Below are 19,476 nucleotides of genomic sequence, written 5' to 3'. Positions count from 1 at the left end.
TATCCTCATGTACGTTGAGTGTGGGTGCAGCTCCTTGTCCTTACTAGACCGTGAATTCCTTGAGAACAGGGTCTGCATCTTAGTTAGCTTCCACCTTCTTTTTTTTTTTAAACTGCACCGCACAGCGTGCAGAATCTTAGTTCCCTGACCAAGGATTGAACCTGTACTCTCTGCATCGGCAGAGCCTTAACCACCAGACTGCCAGGGAAGTCCCTCCTTCTTTCTTTCATTCATTTAGCCCATATGAAGGGTGACTGTGCGTGTTGACTCCTGTCCTTGTTTCTGGGCTCCTGTCCTTGTTTCTCTAATGTACCCATCACTGCATATGATATCCTCTTGATCAATGCTGGTCCAACAGATGATGCTGCAAGTCAAAGTCTTGGGGTGCAAGTCTCTATGCTGTGGGCACTCCAAGGCAAGGGAAAGCAAGGAAGGCGGGGTTGAGGGGAGGGCTTCTGGGAGAGCTGAGCAGTCTCTGGAGTGGACAGGTGGAGTCTGGAGGGTTGGGACATGGAGACAAGGGCAGGGCAGGAGCCCTGCGCATCCTGACCAGAGCCCAGGATTCTTGCTCCCAGCTCTCACGACTGTGCCAGTGTCCAGATCTGGGGAGAGCACTGAGGAAGGAGGCTTGAACCATGCACATCTGTGGACAGAGTCCTTCTGAAGACCTGATCCGTATGGTGAAGCAAGGGAGGACAGAGAGACAGCCATGGATCTCTTGCATGTTGGGTCAGATTTAGGCACAGAGCAGGGCTTGGGAAAGTCATGCATTCATTCATTCAGCCTTTATTTTTAAGGTTTAAAAATTTATAAAATGAATACTTGCTCAGTATAGGAAATTTGGACAATATACAAAAATAGGAAAAAACTAGAAAAATCATATTACCATCCAAAGACAGCCTTAGTTTCCATTTTGTAAGCGTTCTCTCTATTATTTAAATAATTGCAGGTCAATTATTTAAATTGCCCTGCAATTATTTAAGCAGCTATTTAAGTAATTGTTAATTTTTGTATTTAATTTTTAAGGAAAAATTCATTAACTTGAATAGTAAGAAAGGTAATTGTGAAAGTAAAACTCCCTCATTTTAAAAACACCTTATAGACAGGAAGAAAATAGAGGTGCCCCACCCTTCAACTTCCATCCCCTGGGGAAAACCAGTGTTAAGGGCTAGTATGTGTCCTTCTGAACCTTTTTTTCTGTGTATATACACTCAGTTTTATTTTTTCCAAATAAGATTATAGGATACTGTTCATACGCACTTATTTTTCTTTTTACAAAGTTAAGATCATTTTGCACTCAATGTTGCATATTCTTTTTTTAAAAAACATTTTTTATGCCACATAAATTTAAATAAGTATCTGACATTATACAAAATGAATCCATACTGTTAATGCATTACATATGATACAGTTATATAGGTTATAATTTACACCACTGTTTGAAAATATGGAATAATTTGCTTGAAAACCCAAAAATATCTACTTTGTGCATTTCAGAACTTGATTGAAATAGCCCATTGATTAATCAAAATTATTTTATTTTTGTTTCTGTTTTTTTTGGCTGTGCCACTCTGCTTGTGGGATCTTAGTTCCCCCACTGGGATCAAACCCATGCTCCCTGCAGTAGAAGCTTGGAGCCTTAACCTCTGTACCACTATGGAAGTCCTGATTTTTTTTTTTTTAGGTAAGAAATAGATTTATTTAGAGAGAAACACACTTCACAGAGTGTGGGCCATCTCAGAAGGCAAGAGGCCCATACCATTTTAAGAAACAGCTTTTTCTATGTGAACATGCAGATTTTTGAATACTTCTATAACTGTCCACTCATATTTTATTCAGAATTCTCACAGTCGTTTCCTAGGCTCTGTGCTAGGCCCCTGAGACAAACTCTGCTCCCTGGAGCTCCCAGGCTGGTTGTGAGACGCCAGCACCTGAGCAGTTTCCACTTAATGAATACATGGCTGGAAGTGGCTTCTGTGCTGCTTGCAACGGAAGCTTGCAAGAGGTGGGGGTCGGGGTGCCATCAAGGAAGGCTTTGTGGAGAGATGATTTTGCTACACTGGGTCTTGACGACGAGTGGGAGGTCCCACTGTGCTGGAGGGCAGTGCAGGGGCCCCAGTAGTGATGTGACTTATTATCAGCCATCCTCCCGGCCCCAGAGGTTTCTTTCTACTTTTCCCTTGGAAATGACAGATTCTGCAAACAAGGGCTCCAGCTGTTTATCTGGGGCCATCCCAGGGCCAGGGGCTCCCACTCCCTGCTGCAGAGGCTGTGGGGCCCTGATTAAGGAAACAGCTGAGGCACAGGACTCAGGGCAGAGGGGGAGGGAGAACCGGAAGGAAGGGCGCTGGAGAGCCGGGGCGAAGGACAGGAACCAGCAAACCGTGCCCCTCTGTGCTTCTGGGGTGGGTCCCTGCCTTCCTCCACCTGGTAGACCCTCCCCCATCAAGGCCCCTTCCTTTCACACCTCCTCTTCAACTCCATTCTTTCATCACACGCGTCCCGATGGCGTCGATCAGAACTGATTCCTCTCTTGTGCTCACTGAGCAAGTCAGCTTGTTGCCATTAACGAGTGTGAACTTTGGAATCAAGAGTCATAGCTGGAGTAGCTCACATGTATGAAACGTTTCACTTAGGTTGGACACTGTGGTGAGGGTTTTTTCTTCTTCTTTATTTTTTGACTGTGCTGGGTCTTTGCTGCAACACATGGGCTTCTCTAGTTCTCTAGCTGTGGTGAACAGGCTTAGTTGCCCTGAGACAGTTGGGCCTTAGTTCCCTGCTAGGGATGCAACCCGAGTCCCCTGTACTGGAAGGCAGATTCTCAACCACTGGACCACCAGGGAAGTCCCATGTGATGAGAGTGTTTTGAATCTATTTTCTCATTTAATATTTTCCAACAGTCAGTGTGGTGGGAATTATGATCCCATGGAGTAGAAGAGGAAACTGGAGGCCAAAGGGGTTAGTAAGTGTGAAATATAACAGAGATTCACATCCCTGTATGAGTCTCGGTTTCCTCATTTATAACACAGAAAGGAAAATAGTACCTTTTCCTCAGGACAGTTTTAAGAACTAAATGAGTTAATACATATCAAGCACCTGGTACACCCAATAAATGGGGTCTCTCACCCTCCTCCTTCTAGCCTTTACCACTATCATTCTGGATCATCATTCTTTGGTTGGGGCTAGTTTGAGTTTATTTAACCTAGTAGAGGGCTTAAGAATATCCATTCTGGATTTGGGCTGCTTGGGTTCAAAATCGAGGCTCAGGGGGACTTCCCTGGTGGTCCAGTAGTTAAGAATCCATCTTTAAAAAAAAAAAAAAAAGAATCCATCTTGCAGTGCAGGGGACTTGGGTTCAATCCCTGGTCGGGGAACTAAGATTGCCACATGCCATGGGATGACTAAACCCACATACCACGATTACTAAGCCTGCATGCTCTGGAGCCCTCGAGCCACAACTAAGACCTGATGCAGCCAAATAAATAAATTAAATTAAAGAAAAACATCTAGGCTCAGCTCCATGACCGAACTCCATCCCGTAAATGACCTTGACCAAATTACTTTAACGTCTTTGAGCTCCAATTTCTTCATCTATAATACAGTAATGATAATGGTACTCTGTGTATATGTCTGTGCTGATGTTGACTAGGCTGGAAACTTCCTGAGGGCCAGTAAGATATCATCTGAGTTCTCACTGCCTTGATGATATGTGTGGGGGAGTAGTCCAGATAATGGTATGACAACAAGAATAACAAGTAGCTATATGTTGATCTTCCTCTCCCTATAGGAGAAATACTTGCTCATTGTAGACACTTTGAAAAACAAAAAGAAAAAATAAACCATGATCCCACTTCTCACAAATAATCACTGTGTTTTTTTGTTTGTTTTGTTTTTTGCTGCGCTGAGTGTTTGTTGTGGCATGTGGGCTTTTCTGGTTGTAAGCTAGTTTCCCCATGGCATGTGGGATCTTAGTTCCCCAACCAGGGATCAAACCCACGTCCCCTGCATTGGAAGGTGGAGTCTTAACTACTGGACCACATAATCACTGTTAACATTTTGGTATATTTCTTCTCAGTCTTATTTCTGTGTAGGTAGCTGTCTTCCTATAATTGGAACTGTTGGCTATCTTACTGACCATGTGCTATATTCTGTCTCCCACTGACGTGGTTGTATATCAAATGAGCCTTTTCGAATGCCATCAAAATATTTTTTGAAATAGTATTAATGGTATTTCATTTTATTTTGTTTTACTGATCCAAAGACAATACACTGAGGGAGTTGATGAATAAATGGATACTGTTCTGGAGGAAGGGAGGTCTGTTCCATCACATTTTTTCACCAGTGACTTGGGAGATAACATGAGTGGCATGTGATCAGCTGGCCTCTTGGTGTCTTATTCGTCTTGATGTCACATACATTCCTGGGTCCTGAGCAGTTGTTCTTTCATTCATTCTGGAAATATTTATTTCGTATCCATTATGTGCCAGGCATTGTTCTGTGTACTTTGGGATACATCAATGAACAAAACGGGCAAAAATTCCTTCCCTTGTATAGCAAGGGGCAGGATTGGTAGGGCAGAGAGCAAACACTACACACAAGAAATAAGCTAGCTTACAGAGCTCTTTGTTGTTGTTGTTGTTGAAGCCCTGATCCCCAGTGTGACTCTATTTGGAGGTAAGGCCTTGTTTGGCTGCTCCGAGTCTTGGTTGGCGGTGTGCAGGATCTAGTTCCCCAACCAGCAATGGAAACCAGGCCTCTTTCATTGGGAATGCAGAGTCTTAGCCCCTGGACTGCCAGGGAAGCCCCATCAGTCAGTCAGTTCAGTTGCTCAGTCGTGTCCGACTCTTTGCGACCCCATGGACTGCAGCACGCCAGGCCTCCCTGTCCATCACCAACTCCCGGAGCTTACTCAAACTCAAGTCCATCGAGTCGGTGATGCCATCCAACCATCTCATCCTCTGTCATCCCCTCTCCTCCCGCCTTCAGTCTTTCCCAGCATCAGGGTCTTTTCCAATGAGTCAGTTCTTCACATCAGGTGGCCAAAGTATTGGAATTTCAGCTTCGGCATCAGTCCTTCCAATGAATATTCAGGACTGATTTCCTTTAGGATGGACTCGTTGAATCTCCTTGCAGTCCAAGGGATTCTCAAAAGTCTTCTCCAACACCACAGTTCAAAAGCATCAATTCTTGGGCACTCAGCTTTCTTTATAGTCCAACTCTCACATCCATAAATGACTACTGGAAAAATCATAGCTTTGACTAGACGGACCTTTGTCGGCAAAGTAATATCTCTTGCTTTTTAATATGCTGTCTAGCTTGGTCATAACTTTTCTTCCAAGGAACAAGCATCTTATAATTTCATGGTTGCAGTCACCATCTTCAGTGATTTTGGAGCCCAAGAAAATAAAGTCTCTCACTGTTTACATTGTTTCCTCATCTATTTGCCATGAAGTGATGGGACCAGATGCCATTTCTGAATGTTGAGTTTTAAGCCAGCTTTTTCACTGTCTTCTTTCACTTTCATCAAGAGGCTCTTTAGTTCCTTTTCGCTTTCTGCCATAAGGATGGTGTCATCTGCATATCTGAGGTTATTGATATTTCTCCCGGCAATCTTGATTCCAGCTTGTGCTTCATCCAGTCTGGCATTTTGCATGATGTACTCTACATATAAGTTAAATAAGCAAGGTGACAGTATACAGCCTTGATGTGCTCCTTTCCCAATTTGGAACCAGTCTGTTGTTCCATGTCCAGTTCTAACTGTTGCTTCTTGACCTGCATACAGATTTCTCAGGAGGCAGGCCAGGTGGTCTGGTATTTCCAGCTCTTTAAATATTTTCCACAGTTTGTTGTGATCCACACAGTCAAAGGCTTTGGTGTAGTCAATAAAGCAGAAGTAGATGTTTTTCTGGAATTCTCTTGCTTTTTCGATGATCCAGTGGATGTTGGCAATTTGATCTCTGGTTCCTCTGCCTTTTCTAAATCCAGCTTGAACATCTGGAAGTTCACAGTTCACATAATGTTGAAGCCTGGCGTGGAGAATTTTGAGCATTACTTTGCTGGCATGTGAGATGAGTGCAATTGTGTGGTAGTTTGAACATTCTTTGGCATTGCCTTTCTTTGGGATTGGAATGAAAACTGACCTTTTCCAGTCCTGTGGCCACTGCTGAGTTTTCCAGATTTGCTGGCATATTGAGTGCAGCACTTTCACAGCATCATCTTTTAGGATTTGAAATAGCTCAACTGGAATTCCATCACCTCCACTAGCTTTGTTCGTAGCGATACTTCCTAAGTCCCATAAAGCTCATCAAAAGGTGATAAGCATTATGGACAACACAAAACTATGGAGCTGGGTAAGGATAGGACTGGAGAGGGGCTACATTTTGCAGTTTTAAGTAGGATGACCAGTGTCAGCCTTCCCGAGAAGGAAACATTTGAACAGTGACCTTAAGGAACTGGTGATATAACTATATGGGGGGTGGGTAGGAGTGGGGAAGGGGTTCCCCAGCAGAGGGTAGAGACAAAGCAAAGATCTTGGGAGTGTGTTTGAGCCTCTTAGAGTGTTTGAGGAATAGCAAGACCAGTGTGGCCGCAGTGGAATGAATGACTGGCTACTCAGAGAGGTAGCCAGTATGCTGGTTGAGAGCCAGGAGTTAGATCTCAACAGGCTGTAACTAATGATACAAATCTAATAAAATATAAACAAGAACAAAGTTTGTGGAATGTCCCTGGTGGTCCAGTGGCTAAGACTCCGAGCTCCCAATGCTGGGGGCACAGGTTTGATCCCTGGTCAGGGAACTAGATCCCACATGCTTCAACCAAGAGTTCACATGCCACAATGAAAGATTCCACGTGCTGTAACAAAGATCGGAGATCCCGGGTGCTGCAACTATGACCCAGTGCAGTTAAATTAGTTGATTTTTTTTTTAAAAGAACAAATTTGCTCTGAAGTTAAAAAGTCATGCAAAGCAAGTCATCTCAAATCCCTCTTGTTAGTAGACTGGGTGTGAATGATAAATAAATTTCACAAGTATAGAAAAAGTGAGATATGGCTTATATGTTATAAATATATATATTCATTTCTTTGGCGTGTATTTATTGAATATCCTTTATGGGTCTGGACCTGTCCTAGGTGTTGGAGATTCAGAACAAGACAAAGCCTCTGCTTTCATGAATCTTAACATTCTAGTGGGTAGAAACTGATGCTGAGCAAACTCAGAGAGACGCAAGGTGATGCTGGGTGGTGATAACTGCTGAAACCAAGAGCAGTGAACCATGGTTCACAAGAGAACTGTGGTTTGACTCTAAATTCATTGAGTCAACTGTGTGATGCAGTTGCCAAAAAGTTGAATTCTATCTGAAGCTGGGCAAACAGAATGCTCAGAACTAGAAAGGTCATGTTTGTCCTGCTTCTGATGGTCAAGCTGGACCTGGAGTGTTGCATTTATATTCTAGAAGGACACTGACAAACCTGAATTTAGGGTAGAATAACTAAGATCATGGGGGTGCAGATGTTGTAACACCATCCAGAAAACAGGATCAGGATCAGTGGGTAGAGGTTCCAGAAAGTAGGTTTCAACTCAGCAAGCTGAAGAATTTTCTAGTGGTCAGAACTGACCAGTAATGGAATGGGCTGTGTGAGAGGATCAGAGTCCATTTTCCAAATATATTTTTAAAAAGCCTGGATTCACCCATTTCAGGATATAAATAAGGATATAATGAGTCTGGTAGGAACTTGGACTTAATTGGTTTGGCTCCTTCGAGTTCCAGGTCGTAATGTGCGTGAGAAGAAGGAAGGATTTTCTGCATATAACTTGTAACATAGATAATTCCAACATCAGCCACATATTATTTCCACAATAGCCAACAACCACCAAGGCCGTAAGTAGAATCTCAACATGTAGAAATCCAAAGTTTCAAGAACTCTTTCACTCATCACTTTAGTTTGGTGTCCAGGTCTGGGCTCCAGAAACTTCAGAGGATTTCTTTAAAAAGTTAAACAGGAAGTCCATGGAATAGCATGGTAAGTGGACTTTTCCCCCTTTACCTTTTTAGTTTGATAATTTCAGATAAGGAAAAGTTGCAAGAATTGTACAGAAAATCCTCATATAGTCTACCCAGATTCCCCAAAAGTTAACGTTTTATCACATTTGTTTTGTCATTCTAACTCTCATATATATATATACACACACACACATACACATATTGTTTGAATGTAAATTGAAGACATAACAATGTCCCTTTACTCCTAAACACTAGTGTATATTCTTAAAACAAGGTCTTCTCTTACATAACCCCAATGGAATGATAAAAACCAGGAAAGTAATACTGATACAATGCTAGTATCTAATCTACAGACCTTATTCAAATGTCACAATAGTCTCAATGATAAGCTTGTAGCCGAAAAAGAAAGAAGTCCCGTATTACAGGTTGTATTTAGTTGTCGTGTCTCTTAAGGTTTCTTTTAACCTGAAGTGGTTACTTGATTTTTCTTTGTCCTTCATGACTTCGTTTTTGATGGGTAGGCAAGACTCTTAAGCAGCCTTTTTAAAAAATGAGCTGAGACTAGGAGAAGGTTTGGATATGGATCCTTAAGCTTCTTTGGTTTATTCATCAAGAATGACTTCCCTGTTCAAGATGCCACAGAGGTTCCATGTTGCTCACCACCAAGAATCCACATGCCCCCAGTATTCATTTCCTAGGGCTGACATAACAAAGGTCCACACACTGGGTGTCTTGAAACAACAGAAATATATTTTTCTCACAGTTCTGTAAGCCAGAAGTCTGAAATCAAGGTATCAGCAGGGCCATGCTCCCTCCGAAGGCTGTAGGAGAGATTCCTTATTTCTTCCATCCTCTGGTAACCCTAGCTGTTCCTTGGCTTGTATCTGGATCACCCCGGTCTTCCTCTGTCTTCACATGGCCATCTTCCTTCTCTTCTTATAAAGACACCAGTCATATCAGATTTAAAGGCTACTCTACTGTGATATGACATCATCTTAATTAAATTTGCAACCACTGTGTTTCCAAATAAGGTCACACTCTGAGGTACTGAGAGTCAGAAATGTCAACATACTGTTTTGGGGGACACAGTTCAAGCTGTAACACTTACCCCCCTCATCTTTCCAGCCTAATCCTGCATTTCCTCATACATGGTCCCTCTGCTGCAGCCACACTCCTCATCCTCAGGGGACATTTCTGACACCTCCTTTCTCCCAGACTCAAGGCTTTCTTCCTGCCTTCTCTGCTCATCTCTGCCAATCGGACCTCCACTTTTTCCTCGTGATGACAGCTTTCATTTGCCTAGCACTTATCCTGTGCCGGGCAGTGTTCTGAACTCTTTACTCAGAGTACACGTTCAACCCTACCTGGTGAAGACCATCATGAGCCCATTTTACGGATGAGAAAATGGAGGCACATAAATGTTAACTTGCTCAAGGCCTCTCAGCAAGAAGATTCTGACATTTTCCTAGCGTATTTCCCTCTTATTTTTGAGTCTTTGCTGGTTGCTGGAGAAAAAAGATCTCAGTGCCGGTGAGCCTTCTGGTTGGTGGCCTACCCCTCTGAGATGGTCAGGGCCTCAGTTTACATTGATCCATACTGTGTGTCCTCAGTTCTCGGGTGGGGATGAGGGATGGGATTTGGGTCTTTTATGTTCACTCTATTCTCCCTTCCCACTGGAGCCCCTGGACCCTTGCACCTTAAATCAAGCCCAAGCTCCTCAGAGTGGGGTCCAGCGTGTCAAATTGTGTCAAATTTATCAACATCTTTTGTGGGTTGTGTCAAAAATATACAAGCCGGGACCCCACTCCAGACCTTCTGAATCAAATCTTTGGTGGGGAGACCCATAGCCTGCCTTTCTAAGAGACTTCCCAGTAATTCTTACAAGTTTGAGAATTGCTGTTGAAAACCCTCATGGGATGTTTACAAAATGATGTTTTGACTGAATGACCCATTGACTGCTTAGATGAACCTCAGCGGTGTGCGTCTATGGGGGACAGACCGAGAGGAAAGTTAAAAGTTTTTCTCTGCACCTAAAACTGCCCCCCAAAATAAAGCCTACTCTTTTTCTTTTAAATGAAGGTCATTGCCCATAGAGTGAGTAAAGAATGTCGTGGGATGTTGTAGAACTGAAAAAACATGGGGCTATGGCTGGCAGGGACGATTTCTACTTAAAACCTCTCTGCAGCATGGCCCCCTTCAGAATCAGAGGGAAATCAGCAGGCCCCTGACCTGGTCTCACCACCCTCTCCTCACCCCTTGCCCGAAACTCGAAGAGCCTGGGGGTGACAGGAGACAGTTGCTGCACCCCCCAGAGGAGCCCAGCTGTTTCCGAGCCCCTCGGTTCAGCCACCTGAACCCATTCACAGTTTTCCTGTCAGTTAACCCGGCCGCGGGGCACTGTGGGAAGGGGCCCCTCTAGACCGGGTGGGGCCGCGTTCCATTTATGGGCGTCTTTCCTCCCGTCTCAGCTGAACAGGTGCAGGCAGAAGCAGCTGGGTGAAATGAGGACAGCCTTCCTCTCCTTTCCTTTCTCCTCTCCCTCCAGCTCCCTCCTCCAACCCAGCCACCCTGAAGCCACAACATCCCATTTCCTCCCCAACATTCAAAAGCATTTCTCCCGCTACCCCACCATCCTTCATTCATCAAAGGGCAGACACCCTCCCTCCACCGTGTGTGTGTGTGTGTGTGTGTGTGTGTGTGTGTGTGTGTGAAGGGGAGGGCTTGCTTTAAGCTGGGGGCGGTTCATGATCAAGGGAAAATGGGAAGCGGTTGGTTTGCACTGCCACCTCCCTTTCTGTTCTGGTGGGTTTTGTTTTGTTTTTCAGGAAGGTGGAGAGAGGGGAAATGGTGTCTTAGGAACCAGGGGAAGGAGGGGAGGGCAGTTGCGGGGCCTGGGTCGCTGACTTTACCTGTGGCCTCTCAGGCACCGAGAAGCCTTGGTTTTGAAGTTGGCCCACCTGTCTCCTTTGGACAGACTCCTCCCTGTCTCCTAAAAGAATGAGCGTGGTAGTGATGGGGAATCGGATCCATACTCACATTCACTAGAACAAAGGTACTCGAAGTTGAGTGTACGTTCACGTCTCCTGGAGGGCTTGTTCTACTGAGATTCTGACTCAGGACTGAGGTGGGACCGGACAATTTGCATTTCTGATTTGCTTCCCAGTTGATGGTGCTCCTGCCGGCTCAGGGGCCACACCACTCTAGAACTACTGTTCTAGAGCTCCCCTTAAGATTTCTGATAAATGGGCTCTGCAGAGACACCCCTGGGAGAACGGGTCACTCAAGGAAGTTGGGTCCCCAGCGGTGGCCTTATCACTCAGGCTCAAATCCCAGCCCTTCCCCCGTGCAATTCTGTGTGATTTAGCTCAGTTTGGGTGGGATTTCGGCTTAAGAGTACAGAAAGAAGACCCTCCCTGTGTGCCTTCTCCTCACTCCCATGGCCAGACCCTCTCCAAGCGATGCCTCCTGCCATCTTGAATCTTTTGTTTCTATATCTTCTTCCCTGCCAGTTGTAGGGAAAGAGATGCCCCTATATTCTCTGACGCTTACCCTTCAGCTATCTGCTATGGAATATTAGACAGCTCTTCCAATCATGAATTTAATCTCTTATATGGTGACTTTGGAGTGATCTACCATGACATATTGTAGAGTAGAAACTGCTCAAGTATAGGCAGAAAATATTCCTGATTTTGTAAAAAAAAAAACAGCCAATTTATAAAGTTATAAATGAACATATACATACTTACTTACATACACGCAGACCAGAAAAAAAAATCTGGAAGGACTCTTTGCAGATCACCATCAGAAGTTAGCTCAGGGACTTCTTTGGTGGCCCAGTGGCTAAGAATCCACCTTCCAATGCAAAGGAATTTGGGTTCCATCCTTGGTTGGGGAACTAAGATCCCACATGCTGTGGGGTGACTAAGACCCGATGCAGATAAATAAATAAACATTAAAAAAATAATAATAAAAAATTATAGAAAACAGCTCAGGAAGATGTGAAATTTCACCGTTTACTTTCTCTAATGCTATATTTTAACAAGCCCATCTCATGCTAATTAAAAGCCAGTGGACTGAACCTAGAGGGGTGGGATGGGGAAGGGGGTGGGAGGGATGTTCAGGTGGGAGGGGGACATGGGTAAACCTATGGCTGATTCATGTTGGTGTTGGGGAGAAACCAATGCAATAATGTAAAGCACTTATCCTTCAATTGAAAGAAAAAAATCCAGTGGACTGCAATAATAAAAAATGGTACAGCTCTGGAAAGCTGTACTGAACTATTAACAGTAGGGAGTAGGAAGTAGGACTGTGGGGTCTGTCACCACACACACAAACACACACTGGACTGTTTGAATTTGTTAAAAGGGGGATTATTTAGTTTTCTGTCCCTTAATTAAAAAAAAAAAAGGAAATATAGGCCTTAAAGGAAATAGATGGCCTCCCCGGCTCCCTCATCCTTTCTCTGGCAGCCCTTGGCTCACCCGCACCAGCTGCTGCCCCCAAGCCCTCCACACTCCTCCAGCTGCTGGGCCATCTCATTCCTTCCTGTCGCCGTCAGATTTCTCCACTGAGTGGCCTTCACTTGTTGCCTCCATTTCTTCCGCAGCCATTCTCTTGATTTTAAAGAAACATCACATGTTTTTGTTTGCTGATGACCAGCATCCCAAAAAAGAAAAAAAGAAAAATCCCATTGCCTTCAAACAGCATCCACAAACTGGACTCAATCCGGTCCAGTCCTATCTGCTTCTCACTGCACCCTCATGCTCTTTCATCATTGTAATCTGCACAAGTACTATTTTGTGTCCTGAAATGTTTTTACGTCACCTAATTTTGTAAGCCTGTCTGTGTATGGACACAGCATCATTTCTTCTCTGAATGGAACTATGGTTATTTCACCAGGCCTTGATTGTTAGGCCTTTGGGTGGTTTCCAGTTTTTTGCTATTTATTCATTCATGATTTCACCCCCTTCTTTTGGGCCCCGCCTCCTGCCAGCCTATAAAAACTGCCCTCTTAAAGGTCACTGCTTTCGGTCTTCCCTCCATATCTACCAGCTTCTTCTCAGTCCTTGACTGAGCCCTTGTCCTAATTTTAATTGGACTTGGCCTTGTTAACCATCCTCACTGCCACCCACCAGCCCATCCATCAAACCCTTCCTGAAATTCCAGTCTCCCTTCATTGGCTTTTTTTTTCTTTCTTTAATCTTATTTTCTTTTAAATACAGACATTTTAACATTTTCATTATTAAAAAAAAAAAACCAACATTAGTGAATGGATACTGTGGGAAATAAAAATACATTTATTTTACATTTCTTGGTTGAATTATGAATTATATTTATATATTTAAATATATATATGAAAAGTGAAAGTCGATCAATCGTGTCTGACTCTTTTCGACCCCATGGACCATACAGTCCATGGAATTCTCCAGGCCTGAATACTGGAGTTGGGGGTAGCCATTCCCGTCTCCCATTCTTCCCAACCCAGGAATCGAACCCAGGTCTCCCACATTGCAGAGACATTCTTAACCAGCTGAGCCACCAGGGAAGCCCATATATATATATAAACTGTGAAGCAGAAATACATAACCAGTTCCATGGAAGCTTCCTGTGTCCCCCTTTCTGGATCATTCATCTAAAAGCTGATAATATTCCACTGAAACACTCCAAAACTTTGTTTATTTTATCCTTCTCCTAATTAATTTTAAGAAGTTGTAAATTTGAAGGGGTTCTAGCTAGAAAAACCTATCATCTACCCATAATGATATTGTTTCTTTGCAATTCTATCCCTTTATTTTCCGTTGGTTTCTGCTTTTGCTAGGATCTCCAATTCACTGTCAACTAGAAGCAGGAATAGCAGACATCCTTGACTTGTTCCTGAATTGAAAGGAAATGCTTCTAATGTTTTCCCACTAATGATAAGGATTGCTCTACATTTTTGGTAGATGCTGTTTAACCGGTTAAGGAAGTTTCTTTTTATCTCTAGTCTATTGTTAAATTTTATGAAGTGCTTTTTCTACTTCTATTGAAATGATCTTTTTTTTAATTGAAATGATCTTATGGGTTTTCTTTTTTCATCTGCAAATGCTGTAAATTGCATTAATCTTTTTATGTTAAACTTTTTTGCATTTCTAGGATAAATTCATTTGGGACATAATATCTTTTTCATATGTGGCTGAGTTGTAGGAAGATCTTAAAGTACTGATTTAAATTTTGTTTATGGTTATATGTAAAGTTGGAGAAGGAAATGGCCACCTAGTCCAGTATTCTTGCCTGGAGAATTCCATGGACAGAGCAGCCTGGCCGGCTACAGTCCTGGGGGTTGCAAAGAGTCAGACACAACTGAGCTACTAACATTACATTATATATAAAGTAGATGACCATATGCAGGGACTTCCCTGACGGTCCAGTGGTTGAGACTCCACAGTTCCCCAGCAGGGTATGTGGGTTTGATCCCTGGTTAGGGACCTAAGATTCTGCATGCCACAGGGCGTGGCCAAAAAAATAACCATATGCATCCTGGTTTTTCTGGGCTAGTATCAGGTTACACCTATTCCCTGGCATATTTATTAATAATGCTCCCTTTCACTTTCAAAGATATCTTTGTTCACATAATAAAATATGTGAGTATTCTATGTATAGGACTATGTAGGTTTTGCTTTTTCTACTTGAGTTAGTTTAGGTAGATCATATTTTTCTGTAATGTTGTCTAGTTTGCTTCAAATTTATTGGCATAAAGTTGTTCATGCACACGTGCTAAGTCGCTTCAGTCATGTCCAACTCTGTGGACTGTCCAGGGATTCTCCAGGCAAGAATACTGTAATGGGTTGCCATGCCCTACTCCAGGGGATCTTCCCGATCCAGGGATCAAACCTGCATCTCTTATGTCTTCTGCATTGGCAGACTGGTTCTTTACCACTAGTGCTACCTGGAAGCCCAAAGTTGTTCACAGTTTTTTCATTTTTAAAACTCTGATGCAGTGTTAAAAATCTCACATGTTATTTATTTGCATCTTTTTTCTTGATCAATATTACCCAAGTTTTGTCTCTCTTACTAGTCTTTATGATGTGCAACTTTTGACCTTATTGATTTTCTCTGTTTATTTTCTATTTCATTTTGCCTTTATTCAGTTTTTGTTTTTCTACTTTATTTTTTTTTCTCTGTAGTTGATTTACAATGTTGTGTTAGTCTCATGTGTACTGCAAAGTGATTTGGATATATATATATGTATATATTCCTATATATTTATATTCTTGTATATGATGTGCTTAGTCGCTCAGTCGTGTCTGACTCTTTGTGACCCCATGGACTGTAGCCCCTGCCAGGCTCCTCTGTCCATGGGATTCTCCAGGCAAAAATACTGCAGTGGATTGCCATGCCCTCCTCCAGGGGATCTTCCCAAGCCAGGGATCAAACCCAGGTCTTCCATGTTGCAGGCGGATACTTTACCGTCTGAGCCACTAGGGAAGCCCATGTTCTTGTATATATGTGTAATGTTTTTCAAATTTTTTTCCATCATAGGTTATTACAATATATTGAATATAGTTCCCTGAGCTATACATTAAATCCTTGTTATTTATCTGTTTTTTATATAGTAGTGGGTAACTGTTAATTCTGTGATGCTAATTTATCCTACCCTCATCTTGTTGTTTTCATTTTTCTTCTCTTAGGGTTTATTCTGCTACTCTTTAACTTCCTAATTTCTATCCTTGATTTATCAATTTTGAATCCTTTTTCCCTTTTCTAATATATGCACTTAAAGCTATATATTTATCCCAATAAGTATTATTTAGGTTGTATCCTGTAAGTGTTTTTTTCTTTATTAACCATACATGCATGCATGCTAAGTCACTTCAGTCATGTCTGACTCTTTGCAACCTTATGGTTCGTAGCCTGCTAGGCTCCACTGTCCATAGAATTCTCCAGGCAAGAATACCGCAATGGGGTGCCATGCCCTCCTCCAGGGGATATTCCCGACCCAGGGGTTAAACCCACATCTGTTGCATCTCCTGCATTGGCAGACATACCTATCGTAAAATGCACATATCTTAATTATACAGTTTTGTGAGTTTTGGCACATGTAAACTTACATGTTAAAATCATCCAAATCAAGATCTAGGCTATTTGCCTTATCTAAGAAAGCTCCATCCAAGTGGGGCCCATTTCAGATCCATCTCCTTTTCACCACCAGAGTTAATCAGCATTAGAACTGTACTTGGCTAGAAGTTTATCTTCATGGAATCATACCATATATCCTCTTTTGTGTCCAATTTCTTTCACTCAGCATATGTTGTGTGTATTAGTTAATTTGTTCCTTTTTACTGCTGAATTTATTCTATTATATGGGAGGCTATACACTATTGTTTACCCATTTTCTATTGATTGATGTTTGGATTGTTTCCAGTTTTTGATTGTTGTGAATAAAGTACTGATGATCATCTCTGTATAAATCTTCTGTGGACATAAGCTTGTTATTGGCATTATTCAAATATTCCAAATGCTTTTTGATTTTTGTCTATTTGATTTGTCAATTACTAAAAAAAGATATATTAAAATCTCCTACCTGACTGATAAATGGTGAATTTATCAATTTCTCCTTATTGTTTTGTCAAATTTGGCTTTATATATTTTGAACCTTTGTTATTGGGGATGTATAGGTTTAGAATTATCATATATCATTCTAGCAAATAAAAAATTATTATTGTAGCAAATTTTTAAGTCATTCTATGGTGACTATCTCTTATAACATATTTTGCCCTAGAGCCCATTTTATCTCACATTATTATTTGGCATCAGCTTTCTTTCAGTTAGTTTTTATTCAGTATATTTTTACCATCATTTAACTTTCAGCCTCTTTGTATATTATTTCTTGTCTACCAATGCTTTTAATGAGGCCTAGGTTGGAAGTCAGAAGACCTCCCTTCTAATTTCATTGTTCAGTTGGGTGTAGGAATACTTGCCTTGGACTTACCTGGTGGTCCAGTGGTTAACACTCAAAATTATACTGCAAGGGGCACGGGTTCAATCCCTAGTTGGGAAACTAAGATCCTACATGCTATGTGGTACAGCCAAAAAAAAAAATTAAGAAAAAAAAACTACTTACCTTTCATGCTCCTCTTCACCAGTGTTATGAGATTCAAATGAGATAAAGTATGTGAAATCACTTTGCAAACTTTAAAGTATTTTGCAAATTATTGTCCTAGCCACCTAACAATGAGTGTCCTCAGAAGCTTGCCTAAAGCCATAGTGGTTAAGAACTTAGTTGGTTAACAGAGTCATGCTTTTGCACTTGCAAATACTATTTCATAGAGTGGTTGCAAGATTAAATGTATTAAAAGTACTAAAGTATCTGGAGCATAATAAGTGTTCAATAAATAGTAAGTCGGTATTTTTATGATTACGATTATTATGTTGTTTTTGCTATTACCTGAATTCTAGCTCCTTAACTTACCAGTGTATGACCATAGGCAAATTCTTGAACCTCTCTAAGCCTCAGCTTCCTCATCTTTGAAGCCAGAATAATAATAACTACTTCATAGTGTTGTTCTGAGAATGATGTAAAATGATGATGAAAAGAACTTGGCACCATCCTGAGTTTCCATGATCTTTATCTTGATGATTTCTTCTACTATTAGAAATCTTTTTATTGTTTTAATATTTATTTAAATTAATTTGTCTGTGCCAGGTCTTAGTTGCAGAACGTGGGATCTTTGATCTTCGTTTCGGCATGCAGAATCTTTAGTTGCAGCATGCAAACTCTTATTTGAGGCATGTGGGATCTAGTTCCCTGACCAGGGATTGAACCTGGGACCACTCCACACCCCCCATTGGGAGCTCAGAGTCTTAGTCACTGGATCAACAGGGAAGTCTCTAGAGTTCTTTTAAATGTTGGCACTTTTCTAACATCTCAAATTATCTCTAACCCCTTACTTGAGCTTGAAGCCCTTCTTTAAAATGCTAGCAGAGTAGGTCCACTTGAATATCTTACCATCAGTTTAAAGCCTTCTGTCTAAAGCTAAATTCTTTATCCTTTCTCCCCACCAAATCATCTCAGCTTCTTGAACACCAGAGTGATGGGCTTATGCCAACCTCCACCCTTAAGGAGCTCACCATAATAGAAGACTGACCCTAAAGCATCTGCTAGAAGTGCCATTGTAGAAATTCATACCAGGTGCTTCAGGAGACTCTACAGAAGAGATGAGCCCCGAGGGGATGAGGGTGGCCAAGTCTGGGAAAGCTTCCAGGACCAGGGGAAACTCATTTCCCCATTTCCAACAAGCATACCAGAAACATCATCTGAGTTTATTCCACTATACGGGAGGCTATACACTATTGTTTACCCATTTTCTATTGATTGATGTTTGGATTGTTCCCAGTTTTGGGCTGTTGTGAATAAAGCACTGATGAACATCTCTGTATAAATCTTCTGTCTGTCAATCTCCCAACATAACAGACTGGGATTCATAAAATTAAATATCTCTTCTCCCTTCATAACTCCCAAGCAGTTATCCCAGGTCAGAGATCCAGGCTTCTTACTTCTGTGGTGACACAGTGTCCATGTTCTGGAAGTCCTTGATTAGCTCTTCTGCATCCTACTCTGCTCAACTGAGCAACAGTGAGGACGGTGCCAGGTGTGTATGTGCCTGAAGAGGCAACATCATTGCTGCCCACGTTCACTCACTGGTCGAACGCAGTGGCTGGCTGTGGCCTAACCGCAAGGGATACTGGGAATTGTAGTTTCTTTGTGTACCCGGGAAGAGGAAAAGGGATTGGTGGACTTCTAATCAATCTTAGCCATAGCTGTCTCAGAGACAGATTTGACAGCAGCCACTCCTGACTTATTGGAAGGACTGATGCTGAAACTGAAGCTCCAATACTTTAGCCACCTGATGTGAAGAACTAATTCATTGGAAAAGACCCTGATGCTGGAAAAGATTGAAGGCAGGAGGAGAAAGGGACCACAGAAGATGAGAGGTTGGACGGCATCACCGACTCAATGGACATGAGTTTGAGCAAGCTCTGGGAGTTGGTGATGGACAGGGAAGCCGGGCGTGCTGCAGTCCATGGGGTCGCAAAGAGTTGGACACGACTGAGTGACTGAACTGACCTGAACTGAGTCCTGATTTGCACCCTTTGCTATGCTTGTCAAAACCCTGGCCGCAGAGCAGAGGGCCATCACCTTGGTAATCCCTGTGTTTAATCCCAGCTGGATAAGACCAAAAAAATTTTTTTCTACTCTCATAATCCTTCTAGCCAAGGAAAAGTCATTTTGGCACCTGGACCAGTGTTTGGCACCCAGTAGGTATGCAAGAAGTATTTTTGAAATGAGTGAATTTTCTCAGCTCTAGGAATTGCTTAGAGACTACTTATAAGTGTAAATTAAACTGAGCACTGGGGTGGGGTAAGAGAGAGCGAGAAATGGAGAGGGGGTGATGGGGAGATGAAGGGGGAGGGAGGAGAGCTTTTGAAAGCTGCATA

General features: G+C 42.2%; 1 protein-coding gene across 3 annotated transcripts in view; it reads left to right on the top strand.

Annotated features, from left to right (window-relative positions):
* The window catches only part of CCND3 (cyclin D3), a 90,488-nt gene that overhangs the window by 23,320 nt on the left and 47,692 nt on the right, over window positions 1-19,476 (top strand). The gene's annotated exons all lie outside the window — the stretch shown is intronic.

The sequence above is a fragment of the Dama dama genome, chromosome 7 (assembly GCF_033118175.1).
Source record: "Dama dama isolate Ldn47 chromosome 7, ASM3311817v1, whole genome shotgun sequence".
NCBI classification, from domain to species: domain Eukaryota; kingdom Metazoa; phylum Chordata; class Mammalia; order Artiodactyla; family Cervidae; genus Dama; species Dama dama.
The sequence above is the reverse complement of the archived record's forward strand: the minus strand, read 5'-3'. Positions and strand labels throughout refer to the sequence as shown.